Source organism: Macrotis lagotis, chromosome 6, assembly GCF_037893015.1.
Source record: "Macrotis lagotis isolate mMagLag1 chromosome 6, bilby.v1.9.chrom.fasta, whole genome shotgun sequence".
In the NCBI taxonomy this organism is placed as follows: domain Eukaryota; kingdom Metazoa; phylum Chordata; class Mammalia; order Peramelemorphia; family Peramelidae; genus Macrotis; species Macrotis lagotis.
This window is the reverse complement of record NC_133663.1, coordinates 38,190,119-38,206,138: the sequence shown is the minus strand read 5'-3', so window position 1 is coordinate 38,206,138 and position 16,020 is coordinate 38,190,119. Positions and strand designations below refer to the sequence as shown.

The following is a 16,020-nucleotide window of genomic DNA, read 5'->3' as shown; positions in this document are numbered from 1 at the left end:
TCTCGTGAGATTTTTTTACTTTTGGGGGGGATTATGTTTACTCTTACAAGACTATTTCAATAATGTATAAAAAACATTTTAATTTTTTTTATTTAAGGCAATGGGGTTAAGTGACTTGCCCAAGGTCACATGGCTAGGTAATTATTAAGTATCTGAGACTGGATTTGAACTCAGCTACTCCTGACTTCAGGGTCAGTGCTCTATCTACTGTGCCACCTAGCTGCCCCTAAAAAAAATTTTTTAAGTAAATTAATTAATAAAAAAAAAATTTAAATAATCATCAAATTCAGAGTAAGTCAAATCAGTGAGCATTTATTAAATTTATGCAATAGGTAGTATACTGGACACTAAGAAAACAAATAACAACAAAAACCTACCCGCAAGTCACTAATATTTCTAATAGGGAAGGCAAAATATAAAAGGAACCTGAGAGTTAGCGGAAGAAGGTATCCATTTTGGGGGGATGGTAGAGAAAGGGTTCCAAAGAGTTAGGAAAGAAGCCCAAGAAGGAGTGAAGGAATAAAGGTTTTTTTTAATTTCATGATACAAGTGCAATTTTAGGGCTATCTGCATGTTTTCTGTTGTAATTGCTACATGACCAGCCCGTCTTCTCTGTCTTACATGACGTCTATGAACTGATGCAGAATGAAGTGAGCAGAACCAGCTAAGTGTATACAATAATAGTAACATTATAAAGAAAAATGACTTTGAAATACTTGAGAAGTCTGCATAACACAATGGTAAGCCATGATTCAAGAGAACTGAAGGTGAAACTTGCCTCCAACCTCCTGACATTTGAGTCCAAGTTGATGTGAACAGAATGAGGCACACTTTCTTGGACAGCAATAATTTGGGAAATACTTAGTTTAATTACTCATATTTGTTATGACAACTTCTTTGTCTTTTTTATCAGTGTTGTTCAGTTGGAATAAGGGAGACAGAAGAGAGATAAAACAAATATTTACTAACTAAAAGAAATTAAATTTAAAATAAATTTAAAAGCTGTTTTTATGACAGAGCAGCTTGAGATCACTGACAGTGTTAGGAAGTTTCCCAAATTCACTCCAACCCAGTCTGCTGGACCCATTTGTAGTGATTGTCCCAAGATTTCTATGTAATGCTTCTTTCATTCTGCCTGCAAATTCCTTCTTCAAGGACTGGTGGGGTTTTGATTGAAGGAAAAGGAGAAAGAGAATAAGTATACCAGTAGAAATGCCCTAACAAGGGTGGCTAGGTGGCAGTGGATACAGCTCTGGCCCTGGAGTCAGGAGGACCTGAGTTCAAATTCATCTTCGGATATTTAATAATTAACCTGGTTGTGTGAACTTGGGCAAGTCACTTAACCCCATTGCCTTGCAAAAAAAAAAAGAAAAGAAAAAGAAATGCTATAACAATAGGAGAGGGAAGCCAAGTCAGGTGACTAGCCTGAAGGAAACAAAAAAATAGAAAAATGGCATATAGATTCAGAATCTCTCACCATGTCTGGCCAACCCTTAGTTATTATAGCCCTTGTTCCACAACCTTCAGGAGTTCTGGTTCACACTGGATCCCAAGTTCACACCCTGTCCTAGAAGAAGTGCCTACTCTGAAGTCCCTGTGTTGTTCCTGAGTCTTCACCCTGGTCCTACTGGAGGAATTCATTTGAACATTCATTTTGAATTATGCTGTATAATCCATGCCTCTCCCTAATCAGAAGGAGAAGCATGGCTCAAAAGAAGCTATGGAGATGAAGCAAACAGAACTATGTCTTTTCCACAACATCTGAGTTTCAAAGAATCTTTTGTACTATTCTAAGACTAGTAAGATCTGCGGAAAGACTGTAAAAATGCACTGAGAATTAAATGCAAACATAGATACACATATACACACACACACACATATACATATATAGGTATGTATATTATACATTATTAATTATGTTTATATAGTGTTTGCTTTTATCAATTCTCTTCCAAGAAAAATATTATTTGTTAATTAAATATGTTCTGTCTCTTCCTATTGTGAATATATTCATTATACAAGGGTCAAAGGTGGTGAGGGGGGTCAACATAAGTTGGCATAAGCTCAACATAAACAAGATAAGTTCTGGAAAGAGGCAGAGTTTATCTTTTAAACTACAATAACCTACACTAGATAGAAAGTTAGTGCTTTCCTACAGAGAAAGAAATGAAACTGAAGGAGAGATCAAAACTTCCTTGAAACTATAGAAGCTCAACATTTCTTCAACACTTTTGCCCAGTGAGGTTGAAATGCATAACCATCACAAATGACCCATAAAGTTATGACACCCAGTACCAGTCTTATTTTTTTTAACAGACTCAAGATGGTAGCTCTCAGTGTTCCACAGAAGATAAATATGAACGAATGCCCTAAGTGAATGGGCTGTCCAGCCAACTTTATGCTATGAGATTTCCTAGTCTTGTTGTACTGTATTTTATTTCTTGTAAGGGGTTCTATGTAAATAGCAGGTCTGCAATAAATGTTTTCTATGTGGATTATTCAAAAACAAAGATTTACTAGTCTTTTAGGGATCTATCCTTGGTCCTGTCCTATTAAACATTTTCTTTTTAAATCAGTGTTTGATGTAGATAACTGATCCTGCTAGATCCAGGGGTTCCAAAAGTATAGTTCTATTTTTTAAAAAAAGCATTAGTTCTAAAGGTATAAATGACAAGCTTGTCGAATTGTCATAAGTCAAGAAACTGGGAGGTATGACAAATGCATTGGAGATGGAATCAGTATCCAGAAAGATTTCAACATGCTAACGCTGTGGGCCAAATATAATAAGATAAAATTTAATAGAAATAGATATAATGCTATTTCACTCAGATTCAAAAAAATCAGCTTCATAAGTATAAGTGTGTGCCAGAGTTTGTACCTACATTCTTTATTCTAAACATCACATCTCTCTTGATGCAGTATGGGATTTTTGGATGCCCTTTCAGACTGATTCATTTTAAGCTTGTAGCCCACTAAAACTACATCTTTTTTTTTTCCCCACCAGAACTGTCATTTAGTTACACAATTCCCCATCTTGTACTTAGGATCTCTTCTTAAGACTGATCCAGGAGCTCGTGGCTAATTCCTTGGAATCCATAATGCTCTCCCAAGCATCTGATGCTTCAGGACCCAAGATCCACTGGAAGTTATTTTCCCCATCATCTATATGCCAAGGATATTTTGGGATAATGCTGATTTCAAAAAAAGAAAGTGTACTTTTGAAAAAGGAATATCCTACATCTGACCATACGTTTGTGTTTGGCTCAGAAAATATGATCACCAGATCTATAGAGGGCAGGAGAGTTCTTCCTGAAATCAATTCAGATCCTTGAGTTGGAAGGGGGAATGGAAGCACATCTATACTCAGGTTTCCAGCAAAAATCCAGGGAAATAATGAGCTTTAATTGTGGCTCCAGTCACAACCTGTATGGAAGACCCAGGTCATTGAATGACCAATAGTGGAGATCAAAATCACCAATCTTTAGATGAAGCCAGAAGCCCATAGTAAGATTTTTCTGTTTTTAAGAGGCAGGATGATTCAGAGAAATAGCCTCAGACCTGAAATCAGACAATCTGAGTTTAAAGCCAAGTTCAACCATTTGTGTAATAAGACACCTTGGGCAATTCACTAAATCTCTCAGAGCCTGTTTCTACATGTGTAAAACAAAGGGACTAGATGGTCTTTGTCCAAAGTTTGTTTCAGCTCTAAATCTATGACCTCTAGAACTCCCAAGAATAGGGCATCTAAGTTCCCTACACATAAGGAGCCCTAAATCTTTAGATAATCAAAGAATGTTGTTGGCATAGCAGTCCCCAGCACTGACTTTGAATGACTTCCAAGGTTTGTTATATGAACATTTCATATCTATTTCTAGTATTTAAGTTCTATAAAGACAGCTTCAGCCAGGCAGGGTGGAACACAACTGTAGTCTCTACTGCTGGTGAAGCTTCCATTAGTGGATTACTTGAGCTAAGGAGTTCTGAGCTGCAATAGGGATTAAAAAAAATCTAAGAAGGGGAGTCAGACAATTTAAATTCTACCTGCTGGGGCGGCTAGGTGGCGTAGTGGATAAAGCACCAGCCTTGGAGGCAGGAGTACCTGGGTTCGAATCCAGTCTCATACACTTAATAATTACCTAGCTGTGTGGCCTTGGGCAAGCCACTTAACCCCATTTGCCTTGCCAAAATCTAAAAAAGAAAAATTCTACCTGTTGCTGGAAGCCTTTCCCTGTCCTATCCACCTTAACTCCAGTTGCTAGTGTCTTCCTTTTCGATATGTTCTGTATAGATCTTATACATCCATATTTCTATAGCAAGCACTCTCAGGATGCTACATCTAATCAGAGTTTTAGAGGTAACAAGGGATTTGAATCAAACCTTTTCTATTGCCATCAGCCTAAGTCCTCATCATTTGTATTCTCCTCAGTGTTAGCCACTAGTAACTAGACCCTTCAGTTTTCTTTAATCACTTAAAACTAATTAGATTCTACAAAGTGATGTTTACTTCATTTTACCAACAAGAGACCCAATATGGCAGCATACTCCCCACCACCACCACTTCAGACAGTGCGGCATTACTCCTACCAACTTCAAATCCAATGCAACATCTCTGGTGGATGACTCCTCCACTGAGCTACTGAGACCGGGTGGGGGTCCAGGAAGTCACTACCGAAGGTCACCCTGCTCCTTGGGGTATTCTTGCTGGACTGGCTACAAAACCTGGGAAGAAGTCAGACTTCTGAAGACTTCCTCTCATGACCTTTCAAAATTCACAAAGTCAAGATTTCCAGATTAATCTCTGCCACCTAAAAGATCAAATGGTGAATCAAAGGAGGAAGGTATAGGAAAGAGGACCGGAGGCTTCTCTGATTATATCACTGTCTCTCAGCAACCTCTCAGCAGAGATCCACCTAGAAAGAGACTTTTTAAAGACTTTGGAAAATTCCCAGAGTTCTAATTCTAAAACTACAGCCTATCAGTTGTCATTCACCACATGGTCAACAGACCAGAACCAGCCACAAAATGTGGTCCACTATCTGTTCAAAACCCCATTAGCCCTATCAAGGACTTTCCTAGAATCAGGGGTCCCCAGGGGTCCCCAACCTCTCTTGTGTGGGAGGTTAGAGTATCAGAGGGCTCTCAGAGGACATTTTCTGTTATACTAATCATGCTATCTCTTCCTTAAAATGTAAACTTTTGACTTTTTTTAAGGTTTTTGCAAGGCAATGGGGTTAAGTGACTTGCCCGAGGCCACATACCTAGGTAATTAAGTGTCTGAGGTTGGATTTGAACTCAGGTACTTCTGACTCCAGGGCCAGTGCTCTATCTACTGCACCACCTAGCTGCCCCAGAATGTAAACTTTTGACATTGCAGGGTCTGGATTTCGGTCTTTGTTTCTAGTCCATTCTTTGTATGCAGCTTAACATTATTATACAGTAGCAGTGACTTTTATAGAGTAAAGACTTAATGCTTTAAATGAATGGACACTAGTTCTAGGGGTTGATCTCTGAATTGGGAAGTTTTCTTTTGTTTTGTTTTGCTTTGTTTTATTCCATTTCTACAGCTAATCCAGACTCAGACACTTACTGTTGGCACCAGGCAAGTCATATTACCTCTGCCTGTCTCAGTTTTCTCATCTGCAAAATGAGTCTAATAATAGTACCTACCTTTTAGGATTATTGTGAGGATCAAATGAGTTATTATTTGCAAAGTACTCTTCATACCTAAAAGTGGTTTCTAAATGTGATTACTTATCATTACAGTCATTATTATTAAGGATTATTATTGTCATTATTATGACTCACAGTCTGAGGTTGACTGCCCCCCCCCCCCAGAGTGGAGCAAAAATCTGGAGGTTGGCTATGAAAAGGGAGGTATGGCTTTTCCCCTGTGAAACCCCTTTTGATTTCAAGGGAGCAGACCTTCATCAATAGTGAATAGTCAGTCAATCAATATTTACTAAGTACCTACTAAGGGGTCAGAGATACAAAATGGGTGCAGGCCAAAAAAAGAGCAGCCCCAAATTTTTTGAGGTGCTTGGGTGGGGTATGAAAAAGCCAGAGGAGGGGCGAGTAGGTGGCGGAGTGGATAAAGCACGGACCCTGGAGTCAGGAGTACCTGGGTTCAAATCCAGTCTCAGACACTTGATAATGACCTAGCTGTGTGGCCTTGGGCAAGCCACTTAACCCCATTTGGATTGCAAAAAAAAAAAAAGCCAGAAGAAACCTCTTCCTTGGATGTTTCATCATCTGTCATTGAAAAGGCTTAAGAAAAGTAGTTTGGAAATGGGCTGTGGGAGCCTAACCAGCAGGAGATGAGGGGGCAGGGGCAGAGTCCCTGAAGAATTAGCTGTCACCTTGTGACCTCCTAAAACCCAGAGAAGTCCGATCCGGCAGCTCCACAAGCCGTTTTTGTCCTGAGAAAATCCAGAAGACTCCAAGGACTCAAGGGAAATCATCTTTCAATGTAAATAAATAAAGAAATTTTCAGATGAAACCGCAATGGGGAGATCTGGAGTCGGTTAGAGCATTTTAATGTTTAAAAGTCTGCTCTTTGCAAATCTAAAGGGCAAAAACATAATAATATATACTATTAATTAATATGTGCTTAGGCCATTAAAAAGTGAGGTAAAAATCAAGCAGGGGAAAAAATCCATATATATATAAATGCATTCTAAAAATAGTGTCTAAGAAAGAAACCATCCAAAGACCCTAATAAACAGCAAAATGAGCTGGATCATGAACCGTCGCTGCTAAGGGACCCCCCCACCTATTATTTTTCCTGTTGCAAACCCTAGTCGCGCCATAAATCTCTTGGTATTTTTGTATTTGCCTTGGGGAGGGGGAACAAGAGCACCAGGAGGGAGGTGCCTGGCCTCAGCCTGGGGTGCCACCTCCACAATGGCTATGTCATGCACACAGAGACACACACACAGCCACACACAGATACACACAGACACAGCCACACACAGTTACACAATCAGACATGTGTGCAGGCACAGAGACACACACAGCTATACAGAGACACACAGTCACACAATCACACACACACACACACACACACACACACACACACAGTCATACACACACAGTCACACACACAAACATGCGGCGGGGGGGCGCATCTCGGGAGGCCGAGGTTTTGCTGCGCCGCTCTTAGGCGCCGCACGGCCGCAGTGCCCCTCTCTTCGAGGCTGCTCGGCCCCGGGCGCCGCGGTGTAATCATACACAAACCATGATGACGTCAGCGTGTTATTGCCTTTCCAAGTCTGAATGACTGCGCGGGGGGCGGGGCGGTGCCCGGCCGAGCGAAAACGAGCGCCGCCGGGCGGGGGGAGGGAGGCGGGGGCGGGGCGGCTCCCTGCGCAGCGCCGGAGCCGCCTCTGCCGCGGGGGCGGGGCGGGGGCGGGGCGGGGGCGGGGCGGGGGCGGGGCCCGGGCTCCCGGGTCAAGATTTCTCCCAGCAAAAAGCGCCGCGGCCGCGGGGCCGGGAGCGCGCGTGGACGCGGACACACGTGCGGGCGGGGGGAGGGGGACCGAGGCAAGGCCCCGCCCCTTCTCTTGCGGGCCTGGGGGGCCCTGGACTCCCCTGTTTCCCGCGTGTCTGCCACGGGAGCCCCGAGCTGCGGAGTCTTGATAGATGGCAGGGAGCCCGGAGGACTGGGAGCACTGGGAGCCCTGGGAGCAATGGGAACATAGAGCACAGGGAGCACTGGGAACACTGGGAACACTGGGAGCACCGGGAGCACTAGGAGCCCCTAGAGCACAGGGAGCATTGGGAGCCCCAGGAGCACTGGGAGCAATGGGAACATAGGGAGCACCAGGAGCACTGGGAGCCCCGAGAGCACTGGGAGCCCCGGGAGCACTGGGAGCCCCGAGAGCACTGGGAGCAATGGGAACATAGGGAGCACCAGGAGCACTGGGAGCCCCGAGAGCACAGGGAGCATTGAAGCCCCGGGAGCACTGGGAGCCCTGGGAGCAATGGAAACATAGGGAGCACTGGGAGCCCCGAGAGTACTGGGAGCACTGAGAGCCCCGGGAGCTAGAGCACAGGGAGCACTGGGAACACTGGGAGCCCTGGGAGCACCGGGAGCACTAGGAGCCCCTAGAGCACAGGGAGCATTGGGAGCCCCAGGAGCACTGGGAGCACTGGGAGCCCCGAGAGCACAGGGAGCATTGGGAGCCCCGGGAGCACTGGGAGCCCCGAGAGCACTGGGAGCAATGGGAACATAGGGAGCACCAGGAGCACTAGGAGCCCCTAGAGCACAGGGAGCATTGAAGCCCCGGGAGCACTGGGAGCCCTGGGAGCAATGGAAACATAGGGAACCCCGGGAGCACTGGGAGCCCCGGGAGCACTAGGAGCCCCGAGAGTACTGGGAGCACTGAGTGCACAGGGAGCAATGGGAGCACTAGGAGCCTCGGGAGCACTGAGTGAACAGGGAGCAATGGGAGCACTGGGAGCCCCGGCCATCTCGGCCGTCCCAGAGCCGGGTGCCAGTCTCTTGCAAGGACGCCTGGCAGCCGGGGCTGGCAGCCGCTGTTGGCAGCCCGCCTGGGCTCCGATGGTCCTGCTAGGGCTCCAGAGGACCCGCACCAGAGCTCCTGAACGTCCCAGAGGCAGCCCCATGGCAGGGGCAGGGCCTTCCCCTCCCGGGGTCTCCGCCTGAGACCCCCCTGCCACACACAGACCGTGTCCTGGGATCGCTTCCCCTCCCCCACCTGGCAAAACCTGTTGCTGTGAAGACACGTTTCCTGTCCCGGTTGCCAGACCTGAGAGCAGAGGCTCCGGGGTCCACATCCCTGGTGATTCTGGCCTGAATGAGTAAACAATCCCCCAAACCCTTCTGCAGCCCTAAATTCTCTCCCCGGAGCTGGGGAATAGGGAGACTCCTTGTCTTTCAAACAGTCCTTGCCCTCAAAAGCCTTCAGCTGGTCCACCGAGGGCAAATGCTTTCTTCTTTATGAGTAATAATAATAATCATTCCCTTTGATAGAGAAGGACCAGCCTCACCAGCTCCCTTCCAGAGGAAGTATTACCAGCATAACTGCTGCCATGTCACAGGTACAAAGATCACAGACCTACTGAGGGCCAAGATGGAGATTTGAATCCAGATCCACTAGTACCTTCCCCGTTCAGGTAGCCTTTCATCTCCTCTGAAATTGTGATTAATTTTAATGACTTAGTTAATCCCAAGTGTCCTCCCCATTTGAACATAGATTCATTGAAGGGAAGGACCGGTCTTGATTTTCTGTGTCCACCGTACCCCTAAAATGCTTGCTACTGGCCTAAAGCTGGGCTACCTCCTTGTTTGCCACAATGTATCTCATAAAATAGAAGGAACCACCATCCACTCTAAATTGTTTTGAATAAAAATCTGAGGAAACAAATTGTTAAGCCTCATAAATTCCAACGGGTTTTATTTCCATAGTAGAAAAAAGATAAATGGCATTCAGTATCTATAGGACAGTGTGGCACTATTTCGTAGGCTGTGTTTCTAATATAATATGTCACAATCTAAGATCCTGAGCTAATTAGAAAGGATGGCAGAGACCAGAGTACTTGGGCAAATGTCTAATAACCAGCTTGGGGGGGTGGGGGACTATGCACTCTAGAACACACTTTTAAAAATAATGTACATCATTGCTTTTTCTTTTTTCTTTTTTTGCTAGGCATTGGGGTTAAGTGACTTGCCCAAGGTCACCATCATTTTCTTAAGTCTCTACAATCTGCAAAACAGTGGGTCAAGTCCTGGTTTATAGATTGGTACCATAAAACCACTCCCAGTACACCCCTGATCATTTAGATCAGAGCTTCCTAATTTTTTTTTGTATTATGTATCCCTTCTCATAATAATGTTTTTAGATACACAGGATGCAAAGGAGGCCAATGATATTGTAAAAGTTGTCAGAAATATGCAAAAAACATTCACTGAGCCTCTATTAAAAAGTCTGATCCAAAAATGGAAAAAAAAGGTCTGATCTGATCCAACCCTCCATTTTATAAAGGAAGACAACCTCAGACCAGAAAGAGGTCAATTGACTGAGTCATCATCACACTACTAGTTGGTTAAATGGCACACCTGAGACTCTCTAACCCAGATTTTCTGACCTTAGTTCCAGTGCCCTTTTCCCTAACCCATATGGGAGGCAATGTCCTTATTTTGTAAATTATTCATCATTTCCCCCAAAGTTTGTTTCTACCAATGAGTCACTCTTAGTCGGCTTCCGTTTGTGTGTGTCGGTGAGTCTGCCTTAGCATCAACCTAGAGCCTGGATCCAGAGAAAATAGTCTTGTGGGAAGGGCTCAGTAAAGCAAAATTGCAAAACAGGGGAAGGCTTGAGGTGTTTCCCCCACCTCCCCATGTCCCCACGAGTATTTGCATTTCTTACCCTCAAGACAAGATGGAAGAACCTTCATCCTGCACCCCATAGAATCAATCTCCAGTTTAGGGACTTTGCCCTAAACAGCCCTTGAGAAGGGTCCTTAGTCTCAGAAGGACTCTCCCTGGAACTGGGAGTCCAGAGCTAGCAACTTCTACAATGAGTCTTAAGAAGCTACTTGTCTACTTCTACAGGCTGCTTGAAGCAATCACTAGCATTTGCTATGGTCTTACTCAGACAGAATTAAAAGTCTCTTTCCTCAAGGAGTTTGCAGTCTAAAGAGGAGGAAATTTATAATAAATATATGATAATATACAATATAAATATAATAAATAAAAATTGATAAATCAGTGGGTTTGAACCTGGACTTGGTGAACTTGTTTCTTTTTTATAATTATTTCTGATAAGTGTATAATAATAGCATGAATTTACACTTATCAACATAATATGAATAATACTTGAGATGGTACAGCGGTCAGCGTTCTAGGTCCAGAGTTGGGAAGACCTGAGTTCAAATCAGTCCTCAGATACTTTCCAGCTGTGTGGCCTTGGACAAGACACCACCTCAGTTGACTCAACTGTAAGGTGAGGGTGACGATGGTCCCTACCTCCCAATCCAATGAGATATTTGTAAAGCACCCAGCACAGTATCGCCTACCCCTTCCTCCCTAACAATAACAATAATGATAATAATAACTTTTATTCAGTGGGGTCTACATGCAAATATTATCTCATTTGATCCTCACAGTAATCCTAGGGGGCGCTGTTTTCACCATTTAGAAAACTAAGGTCCATCTGACTCCACATTTAGCATCCTAATTATTACAAGAAACTCTCTCTCCTTGTATGTGTACATAGAAGTAAAATAGATGCCAAAGAAATGCAAGATAAGGAGGGGCAGAGACTTTAACAACTTGGGATATCAGGAAAGGCCTCATGAAGGAGATCCCACTTGAGCTGAGTTTTGATGGAGTATAAGGATTACAAAGGAAGAAGGATACATCCCCAAGACATGCCTAGACAGCAGATGAAGGCAAGAAGAGTCTGGTTTTCTATGCTGCAATGAGGCTTGGGAAGGAGCAGGAAGAGGCCCAGGCTGAGTATTGTGTAGGGAGAGGAAGAAATGGGGGTGGCAGCTCCCCACAGCAGAAGAGACGAGCTCTGGGGAGTGTGGTCACCTGGCTGGCTCTCGCCCTCATTCATGTGTGTAATTCTTCATGTTGAGCTTGTGAATCTGAATTTTGTTCATAGGGCTGAGCCATAATCAGCTTGAGGGCATTATACACAGAATAACCAAAGAGCTGGGCAGGGATCAATCTGTCACAAGGCTGGTGGCAGCAATATCCTTAACAAAAATCTCTTGAGCCCTTCCTTATTCTACTGAGCTTGCCAAGGTCAGAGGAGTCTTACGCTTAGTGGTCATGGGTCCCTGATGGAATCCCTCAAAACCCACCACATAGACCAGTGGCTCCTCCTAAAGCCAACCATGCTGACAGGTTTGAGTTATTAATTTAAAGCAAGGGAGGGACTCTCCACCCTGGAAAGCAGTATGAAAACAGTGAAAAAAGTCAGTGAGCTTGGGATCAAATCCTGCATGACCTTGAACAAGTTACATGATGAGGTTGAACTAGAAATTTCTGCCACTTCTGAATCAATGCTCTAGTCATGTTGTATACATCAGAAAATTACTCTAATTTATTTTCCGTGATATAAGTGGTGAACTATTGGTAAAAATCAGAATGAAAACCTAAGCTGACCAGAGTTTTCTTCTTTGAGTTCTCATTGCATGTGTTCTTAAATTTTTAACGTTTGGCTTTATCCTTAAACGTATTTTTAGAAGTCAAGAGACACTCCATTATGCAATTTCTGCACTTCTGGGACTCTCCAGGCAAACACCAAATTATATTCACCCAGGTACTTTCCCCAGTTCCTTCTGCATACACTCAGGAAGAGTGTCAAGTGAACCACAACAGAAAGCAGGCAGACTTATGAGAGTGTTTTGATGGTAACTAGGAGATCCCCTTCAGCCTCCCACCACCCAAATCCTTTGCATAACCCTTAAAAAACGAGCTTGTTTTTTGACTAGTATGCCCTAGTCCTCACATCTCATCTTCCTAGCTCACTTCAGAGGGGATTTCACTGAATCCTAGAATATTTGGGCTAGAAGGAACTTCACAGGGGACTAAATTCAACCAGCTTCCTTTAGGAAGGAAATAAGATTCTTAGATATTTTATAAGGATTTCTCTCTCTTCCTTCTTGTCAGTACAGAGAAAGGTTGCTGGAATAGTTTAATTTATTTTATATTTGAGGTTTTTGCTAAAAAAATATTCATTGCTTCAACTTATTTTTATTTGAAATTGTTCGGGGTCTCTGGATAAACCATTATGGTTTTGTTTCCCCTTCAGCTGTGCTTATTCGCTCAAATTCTTCATCTCCTCTGATTGTTAAAGCTAGCATTTCTAACATTCTGTTAAATAATTGTGGTGCTATGACATCTGCAACTGATCATCCAGCCTTTGCCGATGGTTTCCAATGATTAAATAAAAAAATCCAGGTGAAGATGTCTAAAATCTGTGATCCTCTGGGCCTAGTTAAAAATGCAACAAAAATTTTTGGACCTTCAAGAGTGAGCCTGGTCTGAAACTGCAGTTACACCAAGCATGAGGGAAAATTATAAACATGAAAAGCCATGTAAATGACAAAAATGATAAAAAACTACATGATTATGCCAAAGGTTGCTCCAAATGTTATTTTGCCAAAATAACCCATTTCTGTTAAGCAAAACAAAATACACAGACATACATACTTTTAGAAATATAGAAATAAATGGACTTTTCTTTAGTCTAATAAGTTAATATCTATCTAAAACCTAAGTCAGACTTATATGTTATAGTAAGAAGCTTTTTAATGGGATCAGAAATAAAACAAAGATAACCTATGAGCAACATGAAATGGAACAAGAGCAACAAGAAGATAAAAGCCTATGATCTCAGGATAAATTCAGGGCAACAGCTGCTTTATTGGGGAAAACAAAGGTCTTTCCTTAGAAAATATTATTCAGTTCCTAGAGAATAGGCTCATATGAACTATGACTAGATGAAAAAATGTATATTTTTATCAAACATTAATACTTATGAATCTATATGAGTAATGTCTCCTTCAAAGTAGTATCCTTGAGAGGCTATATACTTATTCCAAAGATGCTTCTGGGTATATAAAGCATTATTTTTCTTGGAATGACCTTCAGAACCTGTGTCATATCCTCTTGAATATTTCTAATGGTGGCAAAACTTCATTGTTTGAAGGCAAATTTGATTTTTAATGACAACCAGAGTTTTTAATCAGATTTCTAGTTAGTGATGTGAATGATTGGTCCATATAGCTCTACGATTATAAAATCATGAACCCAAGTCTTTTCATTCATGTGTTCATTCACCATTTATTTATCAAGAGCCTGCTATGTATGACATGATGATGTACAAAAACTGGTTCTTAAGATATTTCCAAAAGGAATTTTGTAAATTAATTTGAACAATTTTTAAATAAGTGTATACCTTCTACCAGAGTATTACATTGAAGGCAAAATCTCAACCAAATGTTTAGGTTCTAAACATTTTTTTCAAATGTTTGGCAATCAGTCTTGTTACTTCATAGTAATGACACATGATGTAGATGTTTTAAGAACAATTCTTTTGGGGTGCCTATGGGACAAAGTGTATAGAGCACCAGCCCTGGAGTCAGGAGTACCTGAGTTCAAATCTGGCCTCAGACGCTTAATAATTGCCTAGCTGTGTGTCCTAACATAACCCCACTCATTATGATTTCTAATTTTTTTTTTTTTTTAGATTTTGCAAGGCAATGGGATTAATGGCTTACCCAAGGCCACACAGCTAGGTAATTATTAAGTGTCTGAGGCCAGATTTGCACTCAGGTACTTCTGACTCCAAGGCCAGGGCTCTATCCACTGCACCACCTAACTGCCCCTGATTTCTAAAATTTTTTAAAGAGGTTCAATTGCATTAGATGCAAACTTAGATGGGAATCAGGAGCAATGCTTCGAAAAAGGTGTAGTGTGTCCTTTTGCTGAATTTGAAAAGCAAACACATTGGTCAAGGCTCACAAGCAATGGTTTTGAATCATTGTAGAATCACAGAGCACTTTGAATCTGTTGTAGCTTTTCTAGCCCTTTGTGTGAAAATGAGCATTTAAAGTGGCACATATAAACAAAACTCAAATTCTGCTGCTTTAGTATTGCTAAGATTTCATTATATATTCGTTAGGATGAATTCTGACTGACCTCCTACCCATGAAAATTTCTCTACAACTTGATAGATAGACTTTCAGAATTACCTTGGATAAAATATTCCTCTTCCTAAAACCAAAGTTGTGACCAGGCATGTCTTTGGATGTCAGATATGCTGTCTATAATTAGACCCATTGTCAAAACTTTTCCAGTTCCATAGGACCTGCCAAAGCTTAAACTTCACTGGCCAAAGAGAACCAAAAGAGAACCAAAGTTTAACTCCAAATAACATCGAGGCATCTGAGTAGCATCTTACCTCATGTCTCAAATTTCAATGAGTTATAACTGTTCTTAGGGAGACCTCAAAGAAATGATTGAAATTTTCATTACTTCAGATATGAAATATTACCTAAATATTATTACCTAAATTATTACCTAAAACAAGTCAGAAGATTCAAGTATTAGATAATTTACTAATAGAGAATATATGTATATTTACACATATGTGCATATAATTATATCAATAAATATATATATACATATATAATATGTATAGATATGTGTGTGTGTGTGTATTCAAACAGCACTGACAAAGGGCAAGAAGAAAAAAATCACTGTCTAGATGAGATGAAGGAAGCTACTAGGCTTTGAAATAAAGGTATAAACAGTCATGTTTTGCTTTCTACCTCCACTACCTTGATAATCACCTCTCCACACCTAGCCCTATGATTAATGCATAGATATATGTGTATATATATATATATGGCATTCTCTTCAGTGTGGAAGGGTCTCTCTCACTCTGAAGGAATGAAACTTATAGCTCTGAGATGTAAGTTAAAATAAAACATGGCAGAGTTTACTCAACTTATGAAGAAGAGGTAGCAACTCACCTGAGGATTTCTCCTGAATGGAGAAGCCAGAAGCTCAGAGGTTTACAAATAGTTGGCCCAGGAGCACCATGCTCAGCAGTGACCAGATGTCCAAAGGGAACAGGTTTAGAAAGGAAGGAAAAATAACACACCTGTTATCAGGTTGCCCCTCCCCATGTGATCCCTAACCAGACATGTTTCCTATACATGAGCCTTGTTTATATACAGGTGCTTTTTGTTTCTTTGGAGTATAGATCTAGTAGTCATAGTACCACTGAGTAAAAATGTACGTGCTGTTGAGTAATTTGGGAAATATATTTTCAAATTCCTTTCCAGAATAGCTGGATCAGTTCATAGCTCCAATAGTGGTTCATTATTGTATCTTTTTTCCCAGCATCCCTTCAAACATCTGCCACTTTTTTTTCTTTGGTCAACTTTACCAGTCATGAGTGTGAGATAGAATCTCGGAATCATTTTAATTTGGATTTCTCAACTTATTAGTAATTTGAAACATTCTTTTTCATATGG

General features: G+C 41.9%; 1 long non-coding RNA gene across 1 annotated transcript in view; it reads left to right on the top strand.

Moving 5' to 3' along the window:
* The window catches only part of LOC141491615 (uncharacterized), a 43,174-nt gene extending 41,319 nt beyond the window's left edge, over nucleotides 1–1,855 (top strand). Inside the window, exon 4 of the long non-coding RNA XR_012469667.1 lies at nucleotides 1,528–1,855. This is a non-coding gene — a long non-coding RNA (uncharacterized LOC141491615). The remainder of the gene's footprint in view (nucleotides 1–1,527) is intronic.
* The last annotated feature ends 14,165 nt before the right edge of the window (nucleotides 1,856–16,020 follow it).